General features: G+C 43.0%; 1 pseudogene; it reads left to right on the top strand.

Annotated features, from left to right (window-relative positions):
* Positions 1-13,157: 13,157 nt before the first annotated feature.
* On the top strand, positions 13,158-13,335 carry LOC141411097 (U2 spliceosomal RNA; annotated as a pseudogene).
* Positions 13,336-21,683: the final 8,348 nt, after the last annotated feature.

The raw sequence follows: 21,683 nt of genomic DNA, 5'->3' as shown, positions 1-21,683 counted from the left end.
ACTTCACCTGTTTTTCAAAAGCCAACTAAGATGTCACATTGGTCCTCCTTCACTAATTCTGCAATTTATCCTCCACTGAAAGAAAACAAAACCCAAACAACAACAACAACAACACAACAAACAAAACAACCAAACTGTACCCAGGAGGCAGGAAGTATTGGAGACGGATGGTAGATTTTGAGTCTAGAAGACCTAGTTTAATTCCAGGTCTTACAGTTAGGAGGTGGGCTTTCCTGGCGGGGCTCCAGTAGTTACTTTTAGCCTTGGTTTTCTTTAACTGTAAAGGCTGGGCATGTTGCCACTAGGGTGTTTAGGAGACTGGAATGACGTCACCAAGTATAGGGCCTGACAGAGAGCACTCAATAGACACTCGTTCCTATGTTTCTCTGCACCCTTTCAGCTAACTGGAATTTTTAACTTTTTAGGAGTCATGGTTCCGTTTGAGAATCTGATAAAAGTACAGTTTCTCCTCTTAGGAAAATTATGTAAATATATGTAAACATTTTTGTACCATTTTAGGAACTCTGGGCTCCCTGCAGTCCAAACAAGAGCCCATTAGGGAGCTTTTCATCCCCAGGTTAATAACCAAAGGACATAAGACACCTGCAAAGGGACCTGCCCTTTAGGAGAGGCAGAACAAATGCTATTTAATCTACTGCTTTCTAAATTGCAATCAGAACAGACTCCATGCCTGGAGGAACTCTAGCTGTAATTTTTCCTTATATTTAGTTTTGAGAGGCTGTCATGTCAAAGCGACAGAAATACCTCTAAGCACAGAGCCTAGTCGTTCACTGACATGTCTTCCAGCTGGCCTGCCATACCTTGTTTGAGCAAATTTGGCCTTTTCAGAAAATCTTCTCTTTCTTGTCGGACTCTACCCTGCAGACCTGTGTGTGCTGCTACCCAGCCAGGCCACGTGCTTCCTCACATCTCTGTCTTCGCTCCCTGTATGGAATTTAGAGCAATTATCCTTCTGTTGGTCCCTGTGTCTGCTTGGCAGGCTGCCCTAATTTCTATTGATAACTGCTTTGCAGACAGTGCAGCCGATGCCCTGACAAAGTCTAATGTCATCTCTTGTTAGGTGCCACCTGGGTCCAGGGGTCACCAGCACCCTCCCCTCCTCTGTGCACCTCTGCAGGCCCAAGCTCCTTCTGTGCTGTGTTTAAAGTGCATAATGACAGGAAAGGCTGGCGGTGACCCAGTGCGTGTGAATGACGGTAGCATTGAACCTGGAGAATTTAGGCACCTTGGACCATTTTCCCAGGGCCTGCGCTACCTGGATTCGTTTGTCTGGCTGTGTACAGCGAGTAAATGAACTGGATAATTGCCATGTTTCTATTCCACTCCGTGCTGTGTCGCCTGTGCCTCTGGTAACGAAAGTTTTCTCTACAACAAAGTGACTTCTCAAGAACAATTATGCCCCCTGGGGGTGAATTTCTTTGTTGGTGCGTGCCAAAGGATGACTCAACAAATTGGCTCAAAAAGCACATTTTCCTTATTGCACTCTCATTTGGTATTTTCACTGAAGATCAAAGAGGACAGCGACAAAATCTTCTCAAGAAAAAACAAAATACAAAAACCAAACCAAAGCCTCCTATTTCCTTCACCCCAATGCCTCTCATTCATTGATGGAAATGAATGGTGTTACTTATTCTATGACTGTGTCCTGAACGTCTGCACCAGGAACCTTCTCCTGCAAGATATCTGTGCACAGTGCTCAAGCCAACCCCAACCCATGCCACCTCATGACCCCTTTCTGACCTCTATTGGGCCTGCTATTTGTCATAACTGGGTTCCATTTTCTTTTGGCAAATGTTAGAGGAAAGGCCCTGTGTGGTCTTGAGGGAAAAGCAAATCAATTTAAATGAAATCAAGGCTGAATCCACCTAAATTTGAGCCATCGCCCACCAAGAAACCTCTCTGCCTGCAAGTTTCACTGACTTCTCACTAGTTATTTAAAGTTCTAAGTAGAAAATTGTTCATCCCTCAAAATTTAGAACAGCCTGGAAAAGTGCAAGGAATGTAAATTTTCTGAGTCTCGAGTCCTTGAGGCAGTGAGGAGCAAATGTTTGGAGCTTTGGTTTAAAATAAGGAAAACTCTAATCATCTCCATTCATTTTTTTTTTCCACTGCTGTTCACGTTCATGTCTTTTACAAAACTACCTGAGCTCTTCTCTGGAATGCACTGGGAATAGATGAACCAATTACTTATATGAACACTTATTCTTTCAACACCTGAGGGCCTACTGTGCATGACACTCTTGAGGTAGTGACTTGGCTTCTGGGTTAATAAAGCAAGCCATTGTCCTCTGTGGGTTCCACCTTCACTGGTATAAGGGAGGGCTGACCTGGGGATCCCAACTTCTCTGATACTGTCTGATGCTAAGAACAAGGTGGGCTGAAGGAGAAAGCATTCTGTCTGGGCTTTAAAAAAATTAGTATATATTAATGGTACAAATTAATGGGTTTTATTATGATATTTTCATGCATGTATACAACTCTCAAAAGAAGGACAGCTGGTCACCAGAGGCTTAGGCTTATAATCTCGGCTACTTGGGAGGCTGAGATGGGAGGATCATGGTTCAAAGCCAGCCTGGGCAAAAAGTGCCTGAGACCCATCTTAACCAACAACTAGGAACAATGGCGTATGCCAGTCATCCTAGCTACATGGGAAAGTGAAGATATGAGGATTGTGGTCCCGATCTGCCTGGGCAAAGAGTGAGGCTCTATTCCAAAAAAATAACTAGAGGAAAAAAGGCTGGAGGTGTGGTTCAAGTTGTAGAACTATGAAGTCCTTGGTTCAAATCCCAGTGTGCATATGTGTGTGTGTGTGTGTGTGTGTGTGTGTGTGTGTGTGTGTGTGTGTGTGTGAAGGAGGGGGGTGAAGTAAAAATGCCCAGTAAATATATGTCTGTGGCTTTTTCTGTCCAACAGAGAGACTTTTGTTAGCTCTTTCTGTGCTGTGGAGGCCCATCTTTGGGTGTGCGTCTCATGGTCACAGGTGGTAGGTGCAGAGAGGAATGTTTTTCTGTATTTCCTGTGCTCATGTTGCCTGTTTTTTGTTTTTGAGTGGAAGATTTTTCCTATTTTTAAAAATCCTACATGGAACTTGCAAATATGAAATCTAGAAAGTGAGAGGTTCTGACGCCCATCTTGTGGACCTTCCCTTTGTGCCTGGGACACCTCCTCCCTGTGGAAGACAGGGGAAGCCTCAGTCTACCGAAAATTCCCTGAAGTCCGAATTCCACAACTTCCCGTGCTGATTCTGGGGAAATGATGCTGGTGGTGGGGGAAATCCAATTAGGGTGTGGAAATCTGAGATCCAGGATGAGAAGGATGCAGAGGACGCTGAGGGGGAGGCCTGGAAGCATGCAGACAGCCCAGCAGAATGACAGATTTGGGGATTTGATTTTTGTAATGGAGAGAGTTGACTCCTGGGCTTGTTTTGAAATAAGAATGAGGAGTGGAGACAGAGAGAGAGAGAGAGAGAGAGAGAGAGAGAGAGAGAGAGAGAGAGAGAGAACGAGCGCACCAGTCCTCACTCCCTGGGTCTGGAGGTCTGGTGGGCAGGAAATGACACAGAGGAGCCAGGAGGCCGTGACCCGTGATGGATGCCCCAGGGGCCTTTCCTGTCCTTGTTTTGCATCCGTTCATGTTGGGCTGGCTTTGGAAGTCCCCATCTGCAAGCCACAGGGGCCGGGTTTAGATCCTAAATCAAGCATTTCTCTCTTCACTGCCATTGGTGCCTGTGAAGTGCATAAGCACTGACCGAAATCCTGGTTTTTACTCAGGTCACTAGAGCAGAAATCCTTAGGCAAATGGCTTTGTTCTTGCTCCATGTGTCCTATATATGTTGTCTCTCTCTCTCTCTCCCTCCCTCCATCTCTTCTCACAGATGACTAAAAGTGGGGTTCTCCTTCCTGTGTTGTGAAGCCTGCTGTCTAGTTGAGTCACTTCTGCAGCAGGCACAGTGTCATTAATTTTCACTGCACTGTGTGGGCTGTGGAACAGGAGACTGGCTTGATGGATTCTATTACCACAAGAACTTGGGCCTTGGGAGACAGGAGGGTGCGTGGGCTGTTGTAGGCCTTTAGAGAGCTAACTCGCTCGTGGAGTTATCCACATGGCTGCCCCTGGGTGGTTTGGAGCAGCCTGAGTGTGGGGGCTGGGGTAACAGGTGAGATGGAAGACAGGGGTGGTTGAATTTCAAGGGAAGAGTGGCTCATTTGGGCTATGCAGAGCTGCAACTGAGACGAGCTGTGGGCGTCCACTTCACGGTGGAGCCAGGGCCGGTTGGTGCGTGTCTGGCAGGCAGAGAAGCCCGAATGGAAAAGAGATCAAAGACCAAACCTACGTAGTGGCAAAATAGCAATCTGTACTCTGGTGTACATCCTGCTCATGCCTTGAAAGGCTGTTGCGGGGAAGGGGTGTGGAGTCATTTGGTGCAGCTTCCCAGGTAGAACTGGGGCCTGTTTAGGCTCCAGCTGGGGGGCCAGCTCTTTCAATGGAATGAGAACGTGATTTTCTGCTTCTGGGGTTCAAGCCAGTCCTGTCAGGGAGCTGGTGGATAGGATGTACTTGACCTCTAGAGGCCCTTGGAAGGCTGTCAGACAAAGAGGCCATGACATCTCATAGTGGGCAATTTCTGGCCTTGCTGAAACTAGATATCCTTCCCAGCACAGAATCTAGTTTCCTGTGGAAATGGAGCCATCAGAGAATTGGCTTTTTTTCCCCTTTAAGAAATAAGAGGATTAAAATCTTAGTTCAGTGTAGATGTGGTGTGGGAGAAAGAACACAGAACTCACAGTCTACAGTGGGGAACTTAGCTCAGTATTCACTTGCTTCATGATCTTGGGTAAAATCTCCAACTTTTAGTTAGTAAGATGGGGCCGGTATTGCTACTTTTATTATTATTTTTTAAGTATTGGGAATTGAACCCAGGGCTTCATGCATGCTAGGCAACCACTTTACCATTTCAGCCACATTCCCAACCCTTTAACAAATATTTTGTTTTTGAGTCAGGGTTTCAATAACTTTGCCCCAGCTGGTCTCGATCTCACTACCCTCCTGCCTCTGCCTCCCACGTAGCTGGAGTTACAGGTGTGGCACCTTTATGCCTGGCTCTGATGTTGCCTTGGCAGGGTTGTTATAAGCATTGAATAAGATGATACATGAACAGTGGCAGAGACAGGGCCTGGGACACATTGAGCCGGGGGACGTTATTCTCCTTACTCTTCCAGACAATGGAAACAGCAGAGAAGCCCTCTGTGCTAGCTCCCTAGGCTGCTGCAGCAAATGGTCGCAAACTTGGTGACTTAAAACAACAAACTTGGTGACTTAAAACAACAGAATTTTCTTCTCTTTCCTGGAGGGCAGAAGCCTGACATTGAGATATTGGTGGGGCTGTACTGCCTCCTAAGCATCTGGGGGTGACTCTCCCTTTGCTTCTCCCAGCTTCGGGGGCTGCAGGTGTTCCCTGACTTGTGGCTTCATGATTCCTGTATCTGCCTCCATGTCAAATGGCCTCCTCTCTGGGGTCTATGTCTTCTCTTATCTCTTATAAGGCCACTTGCCATTGGATTTAGGGTCCCATGGTTCAGGCAGGATGGTCTCATCTGAAGATCCTTAATTGTACCTCCAAGGACCTTATTTCTGAATAAGGTCACCTTTAGATGTACTTGGGAGTAGGAACTGGCCATGTCTTTGATGGGGAGGAGTCATAGCCTCTGTGAAGGGACTCTAGTGACAAGTTCTTGTTTTGGAGATTCCCTGAGAGCTTTACTGTGCAGATGGACTGCATAGCAGCATCCTGTCTGATGGTAGCCAGTGAAATAGAAAGGATGCCATTTAGTTTCTATTAAGATCAACTATAAACCATTGATCTGTTCTTGGTGCGACTTCCCCTTCCCACTCCTCTGTCCCTGCGTTGTGTGCCTGGCTGCCTTTTCTGTATGCTGTCTCACTTACCCATTTCGGTTGGGTTAGACACAGGAACAAAGTGAGTGAGGGTGGACTTGTCGTGTGGTTCTGCCTTATATCCTTCACTATCATTGACTTGGGACAAAAGAAGAAATGACAATCTTCAAAACAATGGTTTCATGCCTTGTTGCCCGCCCTCAAAAGCTCCTTTGTTCATGTTGACTGTGATTCTTCACAGATAGAATATAATATAGTCTTTAAAAATTTTTCTTAAGATGAGGGTTTCACTATATAACTCATGCTAGTCTAGAACTTGCCATATAGCCCAGGCTGGCCTTTAACCTGAGATCCTCTTGTACTAGCTGCCTGAGTGCTGGGATTATAGGCATGTACCACCACACCTGGCTAATACATTATAATTTTCTTTTTTGAGGTACTGGGGCTTGAACTCAGGGCCTTCACCTTGAGCCAGTCCACCAGCCCAATTTTTTTGTGATAGGATTTTTTGAGATGGGGTCTCACGAACTGTTTGCCCAGGCTGGCTTTGAACCACAATCCTCCTGAGTAGCTAGGATTATAGGCATGAAGCACGGGTGCACAGCCTTGAGCTCAATTGTAAATATAGCTAGAGATCCCACTTGGAGTCAAACCCCTGAGGTTCAGAAAAGTCTGGAGAAGGCCGCTAAACTGGAGTGGTGGGATGATGGGGAAGGGCTTCTAACAGGTTCATTTGCATAAAGGATGCCGGAGATCCTAGGAGAGGACTCCCTCCAATGGGAAGAAGGAGGACCTGTGAGGAGAGTCAGGATTCTGACTGCTGCATGCATCTCACTCTTAAATCAGCCTGGTGGGCATCCATTCCTGGGTCTTAGGTAGAAGGTGAACTGGCTGTTACAGCTGACACGGTGTTTTCACCACTGCTCTGTAAGATACCATAGTCGTCAATACAACTTTCATATACCTTGGCCAGAGAGGAACAGAAAAACGGGGTTCAACAGGAGAAGCACAGCTTGGCTCTGCCCCCAGCTCCACTGACAATGCCCCGCTGGACACCTTGCTACCTGCTGGGATTCGGCAGCAGTTTGGTGGATGTGGCTGTGGACAGGGAAATGGCAGCTGTGCCATCAGGGTGGCAGTACAGGTGGGCTGGCAGTTTGCTGCAAAGACAAGAGTGGTGCCCAGTAGATACTTTGGGCAGCAGAACAGACTTCTGGCCCTGGGGGAGGGGATGTCATCATCCATTCAGCAGATTTGCTGGGCACTCACCACATGCCAGGTAATTGTAGCACAATGAAGGTGACAAAAGTGGTAGGTGAAACTCACTGTGGAAGCAAAATGGTAACAGAATATTCACCTCAATCCATAGTCCTTTGGAATTTGGATATGGGGGTGCCATGTGTTATAGGCTATGCAGTCCTGCTTAGAGTCTAGTGCAGATACCTGCAAAGAATTCTTTTTTTTTTCATTTTTCTTTTATTATTCATATGTGCATACAAGGCTTGGTTCATTTCTCCCCGCTGCCCCCACCCCCTCCCTTACCACCCTTCCGCCCCCTCCCTCTCCCCCCCCAATACCCAGCAGAAACTATTTTGCCCTTATTTCTAATTTTGTTGAAGAGAGAGTATAAGCAATAATAGGAAGGAACAAGGGTTTTTGCTGGTTGAGATAAGGATAGCTATACAGGGCATTGACTCACATTGATTTCCTGTGCGTGGGTGTTACCTTCTAGGTTAATTCTTTTTGATCTAACCTTTTCTCTAGTACCTGTTCCCCTTTTCCTATTGGCCTCAGTTGCTTGTAAGGTATCTGCTTTAGTTTCTCTGCGTTAAGGGCAACACCTGCAAAGAATTCTACACATGATCACTTTTTTGTTATTTTCACTTAAACATTTTAAATTGACAATTGAATGTATTTGTCACCCACAATATATTGTTTTGAAACATGTACACATGAAGTTGTTAGTTAACACATGCGTTATATCACACACTTGTCATTTTGCATGTGTGTGAAAACCTGTAAAATGTGTTCTCTTAGAAATTTTCAAGAATACAAAACATGAGGTACAAAACACCTTGTATGGCCAAAGCAATGCTGAGCAATTATAATATCTGACTTCAAAACTCCTACAGGGCCATGGTATGCCATGCAGAAAAGTTCTGGCAAAAAATGGTCCCATAGTCCAATAGAGAACTCAGAAATAAATCCACATTTATAGATAACTAATTTTCCATAAAGGCAGCAAGAACATATATTGGGGAAAGACACTTTCTTCAATAAATAGTGCTGGGAAAATTGGATCGCAATAGGTAGAAGAAAGAAACTAGACTCCTGTCTCTCCCCATCTATAAAAATCCACTCACAATGGGTAAAGGACTTAAGTGAAAGACCCAAAACTACTGAATTACTAGAAGAAAATGTAGAGGAAATACTTCAGAACACTCATCTGGGTCAAGATGTTTTAGATATGATCCCAAAAGTTTAGGCAACCACAGGAAAAATTGACAAATGGTGTTACATCAAACTAAAAAGCTCTGTACAGCAAGGAAGCAGTCATCTGAGTGAAGAGACAGCTACAGAATGGAAGAACACATTGCCAAACTATTAATTTGACAAGAGATTAAATTCTAGAATATATAGGGAATTCAGTCCAACAGCAAAAACCAACCAACCAATCAACCAACCAACCAACCAACCAGACGAGCAAACAAATGAAAATCTCCAAATAATCTGATTAAAAATGGGCAAATGATTCTGACAGTTTCATTTGCAAAAGGAATATATACAAGTGAATAACAGTTGCCTGAAGAATGTTCATCATCGCTCATCGTCAGAGAAACGCTAGTCAAAATTCCAGTGAGACTGTATCTCAGCCTAGTTAGAATGGTTATGCACAAAAGACAAAGATTAATAAATTCTGATGACGCAGAGAAAGGGGAGCTCTCATGCATTTTCATGGGATGTAAATTAGTACGAGGTTCTGAAAAACACTATAGAGGCTCTCAAGAAACCTACAAATAGAACCATACGATCAGCAATCCCACTGCTGGGTACACTCCAGAGTAACTGATCAGTAGATTGAAGAGATACCGTCATTCCCATGTTTATTGCATCACTGTTCACAGTAGCCAAGAGACAGAATCAACCAAAGTATCCATCCATGGATGAATGGCTAGAGAAAATGAGGTATTATATACACAGTGGAATATTATTTGTCCATAGAAAAGAATGAAATTCTGTCAGGCATTGTGGCTCATGCCTGTACTATCAGCACTGAGGAGGCTGAGACAGGAAGATTGCAAGTATGAGGCCAGCTTGAGCTACATAGCAAGACCATGTCTCAAAAACAAAAACAAAAAAGCTCTGCCATTTGCGGCAACTGGATGGAACCGGAGGACATTCTGCTAAGTGAAATAAGCCAGGCACAGATACAAATGCTGCATCTTCTCCTTTGTACATGGAAGCTAAAAAGAAGTAGCCAGTGGCTCAAGTGGTAGAACCCCAAGTTCAAGCTCCAGTACTGCCCAAAAAAAAAAAGTATGCAGTAGAATAGTGTTTACTAGAGGCTGGGAGGGGTATGGGGCAGGGAGGGATGGAGAGAGGGTGATTAATGGGCACAGGGTGTGGGTGGGGAGGGGATAACTTCTAATGTTTTATGGCACAGTAGGATAGCTATGGTTGACAACTATGGTTGAATATTTCAAAGTCACTAGTAGAAAGGACTTTGAATGGTCCCAGTGCAAAGAATGATAAATGCCTGAGGGAGAGATCTGTCAACTACAGTTACTATGTTGTACAGTAGATCCCCTGAGGTTTTTCCTTGGATTAACTGAAATTTTCTATCTTTTCACCAATATCCTTCCAATCCTGACTTCCCTCCCCTCTGCCCTTGGGAACAACTCTTTGTTCTTCACTTCTATTCGTAAGCAGGTTCATGTGGTGCTTGTCTTTCTGTATATGGATTATTTCACCTGACACAATGTCTTCCAGGTTCACCCATATTGTGCACATAACAGAATGTCTTTCTTTTTAAAGGCTGAGTAGTATTCCATCATACGTGTTTTCTTTCATTCTTTCATCCACCAATGGTAACTTAAATTGATGCTGTACCTTTGCTATTGTCAATAGTGATGCAACAAATATGGGGGTGGAGATCTCTCTCTCTCTTTCTCCCTCTCTCTCTTTCTCTCTCTCTCTCTCTCTCTCCCTCGGTACTAGTTGTTGAACTCAAGGCCTTAAGCTTGCTAGGCAGGTGCTCAATCACTTGAGCCACTCAGCCAGCCCTTTTGAGATAGGGTCTCACTTTATGGACCCTGTCCCTGTATAGCTGGAATGACAAGTGTGGCCATGGTGCCAAACATTGGTTGAGATAGGGTCTTGCTTGCTTTTTGCCTGGATTGGCCTTCAACTTGGATCCTCCTGAGCTCTGCCTCCTAAGTAGTTAGGATTACAGGCATGAACCACTGTGACTGGCACACAGATATGTCTTTGACATATTGCTCTCATTTTTTTTTTGTATGGGCAGGTTTTGAACTCAGGGCTTCATGTTTGCAAATCATACTCTCTATCATTTGAGCCACAACTGCAGTCCAGTTTGCTCTGGTGATTTCGGAGATGGGGTCTTGCGAACTATTTGCCATGGCTGGCCTTGTACCGAGATCCTCTTGATCTCAGCCTCCCCAGTAGCTAGGACTACAGGCTTGAGCCATCATGCCTGGCCTGCAGATATCTCTTTGACATCCTGATTGCATTTCCTTTAGATACATATCCAGTAGTGGGATTGCTGATTCATGCTGTAATTCTACTTCTGATCTCATCTAGTGCCTTTCCAAGATAACAGCCTTGGGCTGCTCAGTGTCTGCTCTTCACCTAGGGTGAGTGCTGGTCACTGATCTAAGACCCAGGGGAGGGATGGATGAGTGAGGGTGAGCGCTGAAGCAGCAGAGTAGAGCAGACCAGGCAGAGGGCAGTCATGCTTGAATAGGAAGGGTCTTTTTTCGTAGACTTTGTGCATTGGGACTTTGCATATGTATTTCTCCCTGCTTCTCCTTGGCTCAGGCAAGCGATTCCATCATTTATTGGAGTCAGGTGTTTGTCAAACTCCATTCAAGTGGATGCAAGTGTTCTGGGGATCTTGGTAGAGTGATGCCTGTCAATTTACTGGTGAAGGGGTAGGACTACAGCCTTTTTGCCAAACTCCCGAGATGCTAAGGCCATGGGTCTGTGCAGAAAGGTGTAGTCCATGAGGATGCTGCCTGCACAAAGCTTGTGGTGCTGGGCGCAGTGGTGCACACCTGGAATCCCAGCTACTCAGGAGGCAGAGGCAGAAGGATCTCGAGTTCAAGGCCATCCAGGGCAAAGTTAGGGAGATCCTATCCCAAAACAAAGCGTAAACAAAAGGGCTGGGAACTTGGCTGAAGTGGTAGAGCACTTGCCTAGCAAGTTTGAGGCCCTGGGTTCAATCCCTAGTACCACACACGCACACACACAAAGCCTCTGGAGCCATTTCCAGTTTGACAATGACTTTGGAGTTCAGCTGACTCTCTCTTTGTCTGGATTCATGGGGAATGTTTCTTTATCATTTTATTGCTAAGGACCATTATTTATAAATTGTGATGTACCTTTTCTCTTCAAAGATGAGGTCTATCTGCACTCTCTAACGTCCATATTTGGGCTTCTCAAATCAACACACACTCTTCTCAGAGTGGTGCTGCCACTGTTGGTGGTGAAGCCCTCAGTACAAACCTGTTTTCAGAAAGAAATTCATCTTGTTAGAGGGAGCCGAGCTACTTACAAAGCAGATAACGTTCTGCAGCGTGCAGGATTGATGGAGAGAGGCACGGGGAGTCAGACTCACCTATTTTTCATTCTTTGAATGAAGTCTATCTTCTGAATTACATGAGCCGTGTGAAGCAGGGAAAGAGAGCAATGGTTCTGGAAAGGAAAACAGAGTTCTTATCTTTTAATACAGAAAAGAATGCCTCAGGATATTATTATTTGTGATTTATGGGGTGCATAGCAATATGAGCAGTGTCTCACCATGGCAGACAGAGGACTCTTAACCTCTGCCTTTGATGAACTCTTGTAGCTTCCCAGGGGCAATTTTCTACCGTGTGCTGGCTGCTGCATCACAAAATTTGGACTTAAAAAAATCATGGAGATTGAGCTACTCGTAAACTTGGCTCCTATTTCGTCCTGTCTCTCATTTATTCTACGACCGTCCACAGTCCTTAAATTTTCTCACCTGCTGCTAAGTTAGGTTAATCACACCGCTATCAATATTTGCTCATGAAATAAACTGAGGTATGTTTATTAGTTAAATTAGCCTTCATTATTTATGAAAACTCAATTTTCTTTCTGAATATATATCAAATGTTACTGACAAGATCAATTTTACTGACTCATGTAAATGAGTCAAATCAACTAAACAAACAAAACAAAGAATATAGCTGCCTTTAAAGATGAAGGAATATATGATGGTTCATGTTGGTTTCAACTTGGTCAGATTGAGACACCTCAGGGTGAGTTAACTAAGGTGGGGGCATCTGCCCTGACTTGGGCTGCGCCATCCCCTAGGCTGGGGCCTGGATGTAATTCAAAGGGAAAAGGAAGAAGTCTACTGGCGCAGGCGCTCTCTCTTGCTCTCTTCTTCCTGGCTGCCATGATGGTTGTTGCTCTGCACTGGCATATCCTCCCTTCCATGATGGAATGAAACCCCTGACAACTGAGCAAAATAAATCCTTCCACTGTACATTGTTCCCCTCAGGTGTGTGGTCATGATGAAAAGCCTGACTGATACAGAAGAGAAGGCAGATTTCTCTTCTTCCTGTCCTTTCTTTCTGATTTTCTAAAACACTGTTTATTTATTTATTTTTATGAGGTGCTGGGGTTTGAACTGGGGCTTTCACACTTGCTAGGCCGGTGCTCTACCACTTGAGCCACACCTCCAGCCCTTTTTACTCTGATATTTTGGAGATAAGGTCTTGTTTTTTGCCCAGGCCAGCCTGGTCTGTGATCCTGCTATTTTAGGGTTCCCACTGTAGCTGGGATGGCAGGTGTACACCACCATACCCAGCTATATTTTTCCATTGAGCCACATTTGCTTCTCTTTCATTCTCTTTGTGTGCATATCTGTATTTATATGTTCTTCTGACCCAATTAAGAGTAAGTAGAGAACGAGGTAGATATTTCTTTATGCATAAATTCTTCTGTGAGTATTTTAACCATTTTAATGTTCCTTGATCGCTTCTCGGCCTTTTGGCTAAGATCAAGTGTAGAATGTTCCTTGATGACAGCAAAGTTATCAGAATCAGTAGATTAAATTCATGATGCTATGAAATTTGTAGACTTTTGCCAAACGTTGCCAGTCATCTTGATAATGTCCTTTATAGCAAGAGAAAAAATATTTTCTTTGGTTCAAGATCCAGGCCAGCTCACACACTGTGTATAAATGTCCTTTTCTCTGCCTTCCTAACCTGGATCATCAACCCGGTCTTTCTCTTTCACAGAGAGGGTAAATTCTTGACCTTATGAGATTTCATGGAAGCTGAACAGACAAATGTTATTTTATTTTAACAAGCAACCATAAAAGTCAGCTAGTAGGGAGTCCCAAGGTTGAAGTCTGAGAATATTAAAGTTGTTTTTTAAAGTTATAAAAAGACACTTATGATGAAAATTTTAAAAATGCAGAGCTGTATCAAGTAAAATGATCGTCCTCTCTTTAATCCAGGTTCACTTGAGTAAACATTGTTAAAGATTTTTGTATATTGTTTCAGATAGTTTTCTAAGCTCATTTTATAATATATATATTATAAATATATATAATATATATATATTTATAATATATATATATATAATATAATAATATTATAATATTATATATTATATATTATATATATAATATTATATATTATAATATTATATACAATATAATAATAATATATTATATATATATATTTATAATATATATAATATATATATTTATAATATATATAATATATATATATTTATAATATATATATATTATAAAATGTGTGCTTTTTAAAACTGAAATGGGATCACATTACCATTCTGTAATTTTCTTTTTAAAAGGAAGATCAGTATTGCATTGGTATCTTTCCCGAAGAGTTTATGCAGCAGTGTGAGAGTGACCTTTCACCATCTCCTCTGGGGATGCTCCACCTTGAGCTCAACATCTTCTATCTTGCTTTCGAGGTATCTTTGATTTACTGACATCTTGGGAGCAGCCTTGCTTGCACACTGGGAAAACATCCCCTGCTCATAGCTAGTCATTCACATACACAAGGAGAGTTTGGGGTATGAATCCCGGCTCTTTCAGAGTGCACATAGATTTTTCCCTTAATTGTGGCCCTTCTTGGAAAACCTCATGAAGGTGACTTGTGGGAGGCTTGGTCACACCTTGGATCATATACCCTTGGTGAAAATGAAGTGTGAAAACCATATTTAGAACAACACACTCATTCATTAATATCTGTCTCTTTTGCACTCTGACTAGAGCCTGTGATGATGCTACTGGACACACAGCCACACACATACTGACACACACACACACACGCACACTGGAAAGTTTCTGCGAGCAGAGCAGGTGTCCATCCATGGATGTTAATTTGCAGTGGTTTGGATAGCCTTTTATCTGTATCCCAGATTAGGGGTGCAGCTGTTCCTCTCTAGGTGTAGACACCCTTGCTGATCTTGGAGTGACTTTATGGGGTCACTTGCAACTGTTTTGCTGAGATCTTTAAGGGAGTCGGTCTTAAAGATTGACTTAGACTGGTTTTCCTTTGGTTCCTGTCTGTATTTCCCCTGGACCTTTCTGACCTTCAATTTTATTCATTCTTTGCTTACCCTGACCTTGTGGTGCCTTTAAACCCAAGATAGCATGAAGCAGTGATGGTTCCATGTTATTTGGGCACTTGATGGCTGTATTAGTGGCTTTCCCATTTTGCTTCTGTCTGGCAACCTCTGGCCCTGAAAGCTCTTCAGAGCAGCGTCTGTTTTCCTGTAACTGCCTTCGTGCACTTGTTGGGCCAAATCAGAACAGTGATTGAGTCCTCAACACCCTTACGGCACTGTTCAGTAATAACATTTATCACGCTTCTTGTTTAAGCCCTTTCGAGAGTGGCATTTCACAGTGTAATTTTGCTTCCTAGATTTTTCTCTTGTGAGTTTTAACTTTCAGGGTCGAATTCTCTCTTATGGCTTCACCTTTTTCCTGTTTTGTGTATCTGTGATAAGTGCACAAATAAGGCACAGCTACGGAATCAGGTCACACTCCCAGTGCCCTTCACCTCCTGACGGTTTCTTCGTTATTTGTCATCAGCAGGCCCAAATGACCTCATCTCCAGCTGCCCTTTCCACTTTATGAAACAAGCAACTACCAGCAATGCAGCTCTCAAAATTCCCAGATGATCTGCATTCTGCTCATTTTTATTATCCCCTTAAGAAGTGTTTCAGTAATTGAAATCTAGAGTAGGGAGTTTTGTGGTCTTGTCACTTAGCGTTTACTTATGTTTGGATTATTTATATCATGTCTTTAAATGCCCATGGTGGTCACAGTCTGCCTACAGGACTTAAAGGACAGAAACCAAGAATATTGCCATTAGTTCAATGTGAGAAGTTCAATGCGGTCTTGGCACCCACACTTATTTGGGAGTCAGAAGCTGGGAAAGGAGGAGAGGAAGTCAGGAAGGTTTTAGTAGGGAGCAGCAGGGAGAGGCAAGACCTGTACACTGAGATTTATATTGCATGATACATTTTATTTATTTATGGGGCTATGGTATCTGTTTTTTCCCTGTACAGTAATTTATCAGTGAGTTTGCCCTGATTTAGTGGTGCACAGGGGACACCCACTGCTAATTCCTCTTTATTTCGTATATTTCTTTTACCTCAACTCATAAAAGCTTTCTACTGCTACTTCCTTTATCATCCATCTGTATTTCACTGTGAGCCCAACTCTCTTTGATCTATGGCACAAGCCCTCCTTTTCCCACCTCTTTGTCCTTTCTTCACAGATTGCATTCCTCAGTATTGACATTTCAGTCTTTTGATTTATCCCAACAGGTTCCCGGATGCCAGCCAGATCATAATTCCCTTTCTGGGAGCATCACTTGAAACCCTTCTTGGTTATTTCCCTGGGCGCCTAGTATTTGTGGATGGGTGCCTAAGAGGTTTACTGATGACTTCTCTCCTCTCTGCGTTTCTGTTGGCTTAGATCTAAACCTCAGTTGGTAAATTGAGAGTCCCGAGGATATCTGGGATTGTGTGAGATATGAGCTTTGTGAGCTTGGTGGGGAGTGATGGAAGGGTCCTTTTCCAAAATGGTGGCAGAAGAGCCATCTTGGACTGGCTTCAAACAAACGACCTCCCCTTATGCATTCTGTTCGGCTTCATAAATCTAGTGCTACCTAACAAATTCTGGAGAGCTTCTGGAAGGGGAGAGCTAGATTGTCAATTTCAAAGGAACGTACATGTAAGAAATTCAATGCAATTTGGTTAGAAGAGTGTAGACTGTTCCTTTTCTCATGTCACATGTTTTTAAAATCAGTACTTTATCAATTGTATGCCAACCACATATGTAGCCATGGACAAATGCATACAAACACGAAGTAGAGAGACACAGGAGAAAGAGAAAAACGGTCCCCTCTCTGAATTCCCATGATGCTGACATTGAATCACTGAATGCAACCTTACCACAAGACCTCCGGCTGTCCTGATTTGCATTAGTGACATCTATTTCTCTTGTCAGAAAGAGAAAGTGGCATAGGTTCCTCCACCAGTCCTTTTAGCTATCTCTCAACAGTTCTTGTGATTCCACACTGAGAGGCTCTGTGACTTATGTATGAGGTATCAGAAGCTGGTTATATTAGGAAAAGTAGCCTTCTTGCTTTGTGCTTAAGTCAAGGATAATCTAAGACCTTACCTGTTATTTAAAATTATATCACTTTAAAGGGGAATAATAATTCTCCATTCTCTGCTCTGGTCTGTAAGGCTGGCACCTCTCAGTGCTGTTCTAGCTGGAGGCTATGAAATTGATCCTGGCTCATGTCCCCATGGTGGCTGAAAGAGCTGTCTATGGTAAGGAATGCCTATCAAGAAGTCACTTCCTGCCTCCTCTGTGACTGAGGCTGATGGTAAGGACACCTTGCCATCTGCCTTGCCACCTTCACTGTCTGTAGGACAGAAGAGGTCAGTAGGTTCCTTGTCCTAAAATTAAATTTAAAGTGGGCTTCTGTTGCAGCTGGAGGGATTTAGGTAGGTAGCCAGGAGGAAGACTCTCCCAGCTCTGAGGATGTCAGATGGCTTGACTGGTGGTATCATCACATTCTCAACAGTCCTTTAAAAATATTTTAATTTCTTTCAGATTCTTGAAAGTGGAGATGAGAACCCTTTGGTTTCTCAGGGCCGATTCATTTCCCTAGCACAGAAGACCACAACAGGCAAGACCGGTTTGTATTTTCTGATAATGACCCATGGATTTCTGTCCACTCTTAATGTCCTACTGATTAAAATGTTCCTGGAATCCTGTGAAACGAGACAAAATTCATAGGTAGGATAACTAAATAATATCAGACCAGTATCCAAAAATGTCAAGAGAAAAAAAGCAGGAGAAAAAAACCTAACAAAGAATATTTGTTTAGCATCAGAAACAATAAAAATCAAATTAATTTACTTAAAAATCCACTTTTGAAACAAAACCAAAAATTAGTAGCCTTAAAATCTCATCTGTGAATGAGTCACTGTGGTGTCTCTTTTTGAGGACACAAAGGGGAAACATGGTATTAATATTATTTTTCAAGATATCAGTAGATGAAAAAGAGTTAACAGTAGACGAAGTCAGTAGGAAATATGACTTTAATGTCTAAGAGATTGATACTACTTATGTAGCCCCCAGTGTTGAAAATAATCCACATAGACCTGCTGGAATTACCCCCAAGTAGAGTGCAGTAGAAGAAATGATGGGTGTCACTGTCCTCTAACATTGAGAATCCTTTTGTAGATTCAACTGATCCTTTCTGATTGCATTTACGGACTATTATAAAGAATTCAATTATCCTATTTTAATGGGATGCATTCTCTGAAAATTAGGAATATGCTACAGGCATTGCATAGGCTGGTGGTTTTTAGCAAGGATGGAGAAGCTATGTCTTCTCAAAATGGCTTCTCACAGATTTTCTTTTTAAAGTGGAGAGGGAAGTACTGATGCACCATTTATACAAGGAGCATAATTTATCTGCACTGATTAAAGTGATCAAGTATGCAGTGACAACTCTTTATATCCAGGTAAATGCTTCCTTTGTGATTTTCAGACAAGAATTTCTGATATGTCGTGGGAAATGCTGACAAAGGCAGTCTGTAGGGTATGTTTTTATCCAGGAGGTGGCTTGAGATGGATTAATGGCAAATCACAATAAATTATTTATCAGATAATAAGTGTGATAATTGTTCTTATTTATCATCAGTATAACTTGCCTTATTTTCCTGTCATGGTTTCAATCAAACCCTCCCCAAAGATTTGCTGGGTAAAACATACAGCCAGAGGTCATTCCAACAATTTTTACTCATAATGGCACACTGATTATCTCCTAATTGAAAAATGTAAACTAGAGGCTCTGTAAGCAATGCGAGTGACCCTTGTGTTTTTATCACAATGACAAGTGTCACTTCATACCTCATTCATCCTGCCATGGGGAACAGTATAATTTTCAACAATTTTGATGCTCTTCTAAATTAATTGGAAATAACTTTTTTTGTGTGTGTTTTTCTTGGATGAGGAAAAAAAAAAAAACCGCCCATATACTCAAACTTACTGAAAATGTAGAGATGTAAAATACCATCTACTATTTACTGTCCTGCTGGTGCTAATCCATTGAGGCTTAATTGTAATTATCCACCAGGTCCGGGTCTGGAGAGGAATACTGATTACTGCTACGTGCGCTTCCATGGGCGAGACTGTGTATTGAGCTTGTTGCAGAGTTTCAAGTGAATTTATTTCTACTGGCAGCTGTAATGGATCATTGGTCATGGGCTATTTCTGGCCTTGGTGCAATAGGAGAAAATAATTCCAACTCTTTGTGCAGAATTCCTTAAAAGATGACCAGTGTTGCAAGAAGACTTATGCTTGCTCCAGCCCCTACACTCTGTGTCATGGACACCTATGGTGTAAATGGTCCCAGGTTTCTTTTTCTTTCTTGCCTTTTCTCCATTTCTATCTTTCTTTTTTTTTTTTTTTGCAGTATTGGGGTTTGAGCATAGGACCTTGTGCTTGCTAGGCAGGTGCTATACCTCTTTAGCCTCCAGCCCTACTGCTTAGGTTATTTTTGAGATAATGTCTTGTGTTTGTGCCTTGGCTGGCCTGGACTTTGATCCTTCTATTTATACTTCCCTCAAAGCTAGGAAGACAGGTGTGCTCCACTGCACCCAGCTGTTTTTTTTTGGTTGAGATAGGGTCTTGCTAACTTTTTGCCCAGGCTGGCCTTGAGCTTCAATCCTCCTGATCTCTGCCTCCTGAGTACCCAGGATTATAGGTGTAAGCGACTGTGCCCAGTTGTCCTGGTTGTTTTCTTATGATTAATTTTTCCAACCAGAAGTCCATATGCAGATAAACAGCTAAGTGTTTCCCAAGCTTCCTTAATGGGAATACCAGTGCTGTAGTTTGGATCGTGAATGTTCCCCAAAGCCCCATGTGTTAAAGACTTGGCCTCCAGGATGGTGCTATTGGGAAATGGTGGAATCTTGAAGAGGTGTGGTCTAGTGGGAAGTCTTTAGGTCATTGGAGGTGTGCCCTCTGGGATTGTGGGAACCTAGTGTCTTCCTCCCTCTTTCTCTTTTTGCAGTACTGGGGTATGATCTCAGGGCCTCTCTCTTGCTCTATCACTTGAGCCACTCCATCAGCCCCATTTTGTGTTGGGTATTTTTGAGATAGGGTTTCATGAACTATTTGCCTGGATCTGGATCCAAACCACCATACTCTTGATCTCTGTCTCCTGAGTAGCTAGGATTACAGGCATGAGCTGCCAGTACCGGGCTCCTAGTCTCTCTCTTGTCTTTGCCCCATGGTGTAAGTGTTTTTACCCACCATGATGCACTTCATGGACTGGAATCTCCAAAACTGTGAGCCAAAATAAGTCTTTTCTTTTTATAAGTTAATTATCTCAGGTATTTTGTTACCGTGACAGAAAGCTGACTAATAACTAGTTACCATGAACAAAAAGTGTCCACATAGTTCTCTGCCTCTTCCCTCCTTCCTCCTCTACTCCTTTCTTCTGCCTCTAACCTGTTTTGTGGGGTATCCTCCAAGTTCATAGCTCAGACAGGAGCCTCCCCTAGTGCTGCATTGCCTGTCTTTGTGCAGCCTGTCACTTATCTCACACTGTTCCAGCGTGGCCTGTGAACCTACCAACTACTATTCACCCCCTTGCCCTTCTCGCCCTGTTTCTTCCAGGTCAGTCTGCCTCTCTTGTGTGATCAGTGGATTTTTCAGACATGTGGGTTGGATCACCCTCTTGGAAAAGTTGTAGACTCCATTCTGCAGGGCCTCCTCTGATGCCCCAGGGCATGTCCTCCTAGATACACTCACTCCATTCTTGTCCCCTTCACTGCAGGCCTCTCTGCCTCTGCCATGTGTTCATAGCTCTGCCTGGCTCTTGTTAGCCTCTTGGCAATGCATCTCTTCTTCCCAATCTTGCCCTCGTCCTTGCACACACTTTAATTCCCTCCTTTCTGATGTTCCATGGGGAGAGCTGGGCTCAGTTCCCCCTCAACTCAATTAGCGTAGGTTCCTTGGTCCTTCTGCCTTTATCTGTGGGAGAGGTGAGACAGCTTCAGCATCAGCCTCTGAGGTAGTGGCCACTTTTGACTCTCAGTAACCTGGTTACTGGGCCTATTTTCTTTTACTTAAATTTGTTTTAGGAGCATAAATTAATGTACAAAGGGGTCTCATTGTGATATTTACAAATGCATATAATGTATTTGATCAAAATCACCCCATCTGTATTACTTTCTTAACCACCGTTTTTCCTCCCCCACTCCTTTTAAACAGTTTTTGGTGGTTTCATTGTGCAGTTTTCATACATATATAATGTACTTCTATTATAGTCACCCCCTACCCCCTGTCATCCTCTCCTTTCTCCCTCCTTCCACCTGATGGTTCCCCTCTCAACAGTCCCCTTTTATAATCATATCATATTATTTTAAAGGTCTATATTCTGTATATGAGGGAAAACGTGATATTTGTCTTTCTGAGTTTGGTTTATTTGGTTAACATCATGATCTCCAGTTCTACCCATTTTCCTGCAAATGACATCATTTCATTCTTTATGGTTGAATGATATTCCACTGTACATATGCACTGTCTTTTCTTTTTCCATTCATTAGTTGATGGGCACCTAAGCCGATTACATAGTTTGTCTATTGTCACTAGTGTTGTAATAAACATGGTGTGCAGATTTTCTTTTACTTGGACTTCTTACCATCACTTGTTTGTTTTCTTTTTTTTGGCAGCACTGGGACTTGAACTCAGGGCCTCACATTTGCTAGGCTTGCTAGGCAGGTGGTCTATCACTTGTGCCACTCTGTTTGTATTGGGTTTTTTCAAGATAGGCATTCATGAACTATTGGCCTCAGGCTGGCTTTGAACCACAGTCCTCCCTATTTCTGCCTCTTGAGTAGCAAGAATTACAGGTGTGTGCCACCAGCACCCAGACTGTTGTTTGTTTTCTTGATGATTGTCATTCTGATGGGGTAAGATG

This window comes from Castor canadensis, chromosome 9 (genome assembly GCF_047511655.1).
Source record: "Castor canadensis chromosome 9, mCasCan1.hap1v2, whole genome shotgun sequence".
NCBI lineage: Eukaryota > Metazoa > Chordata > Mammalia > Rodentia > Castoridae > Castor > Castor canadensis.
Note: the sequence above shows the minus strand (reverse complement) of the source record. Positions and strands in the feature narration are given on the sequence as shown.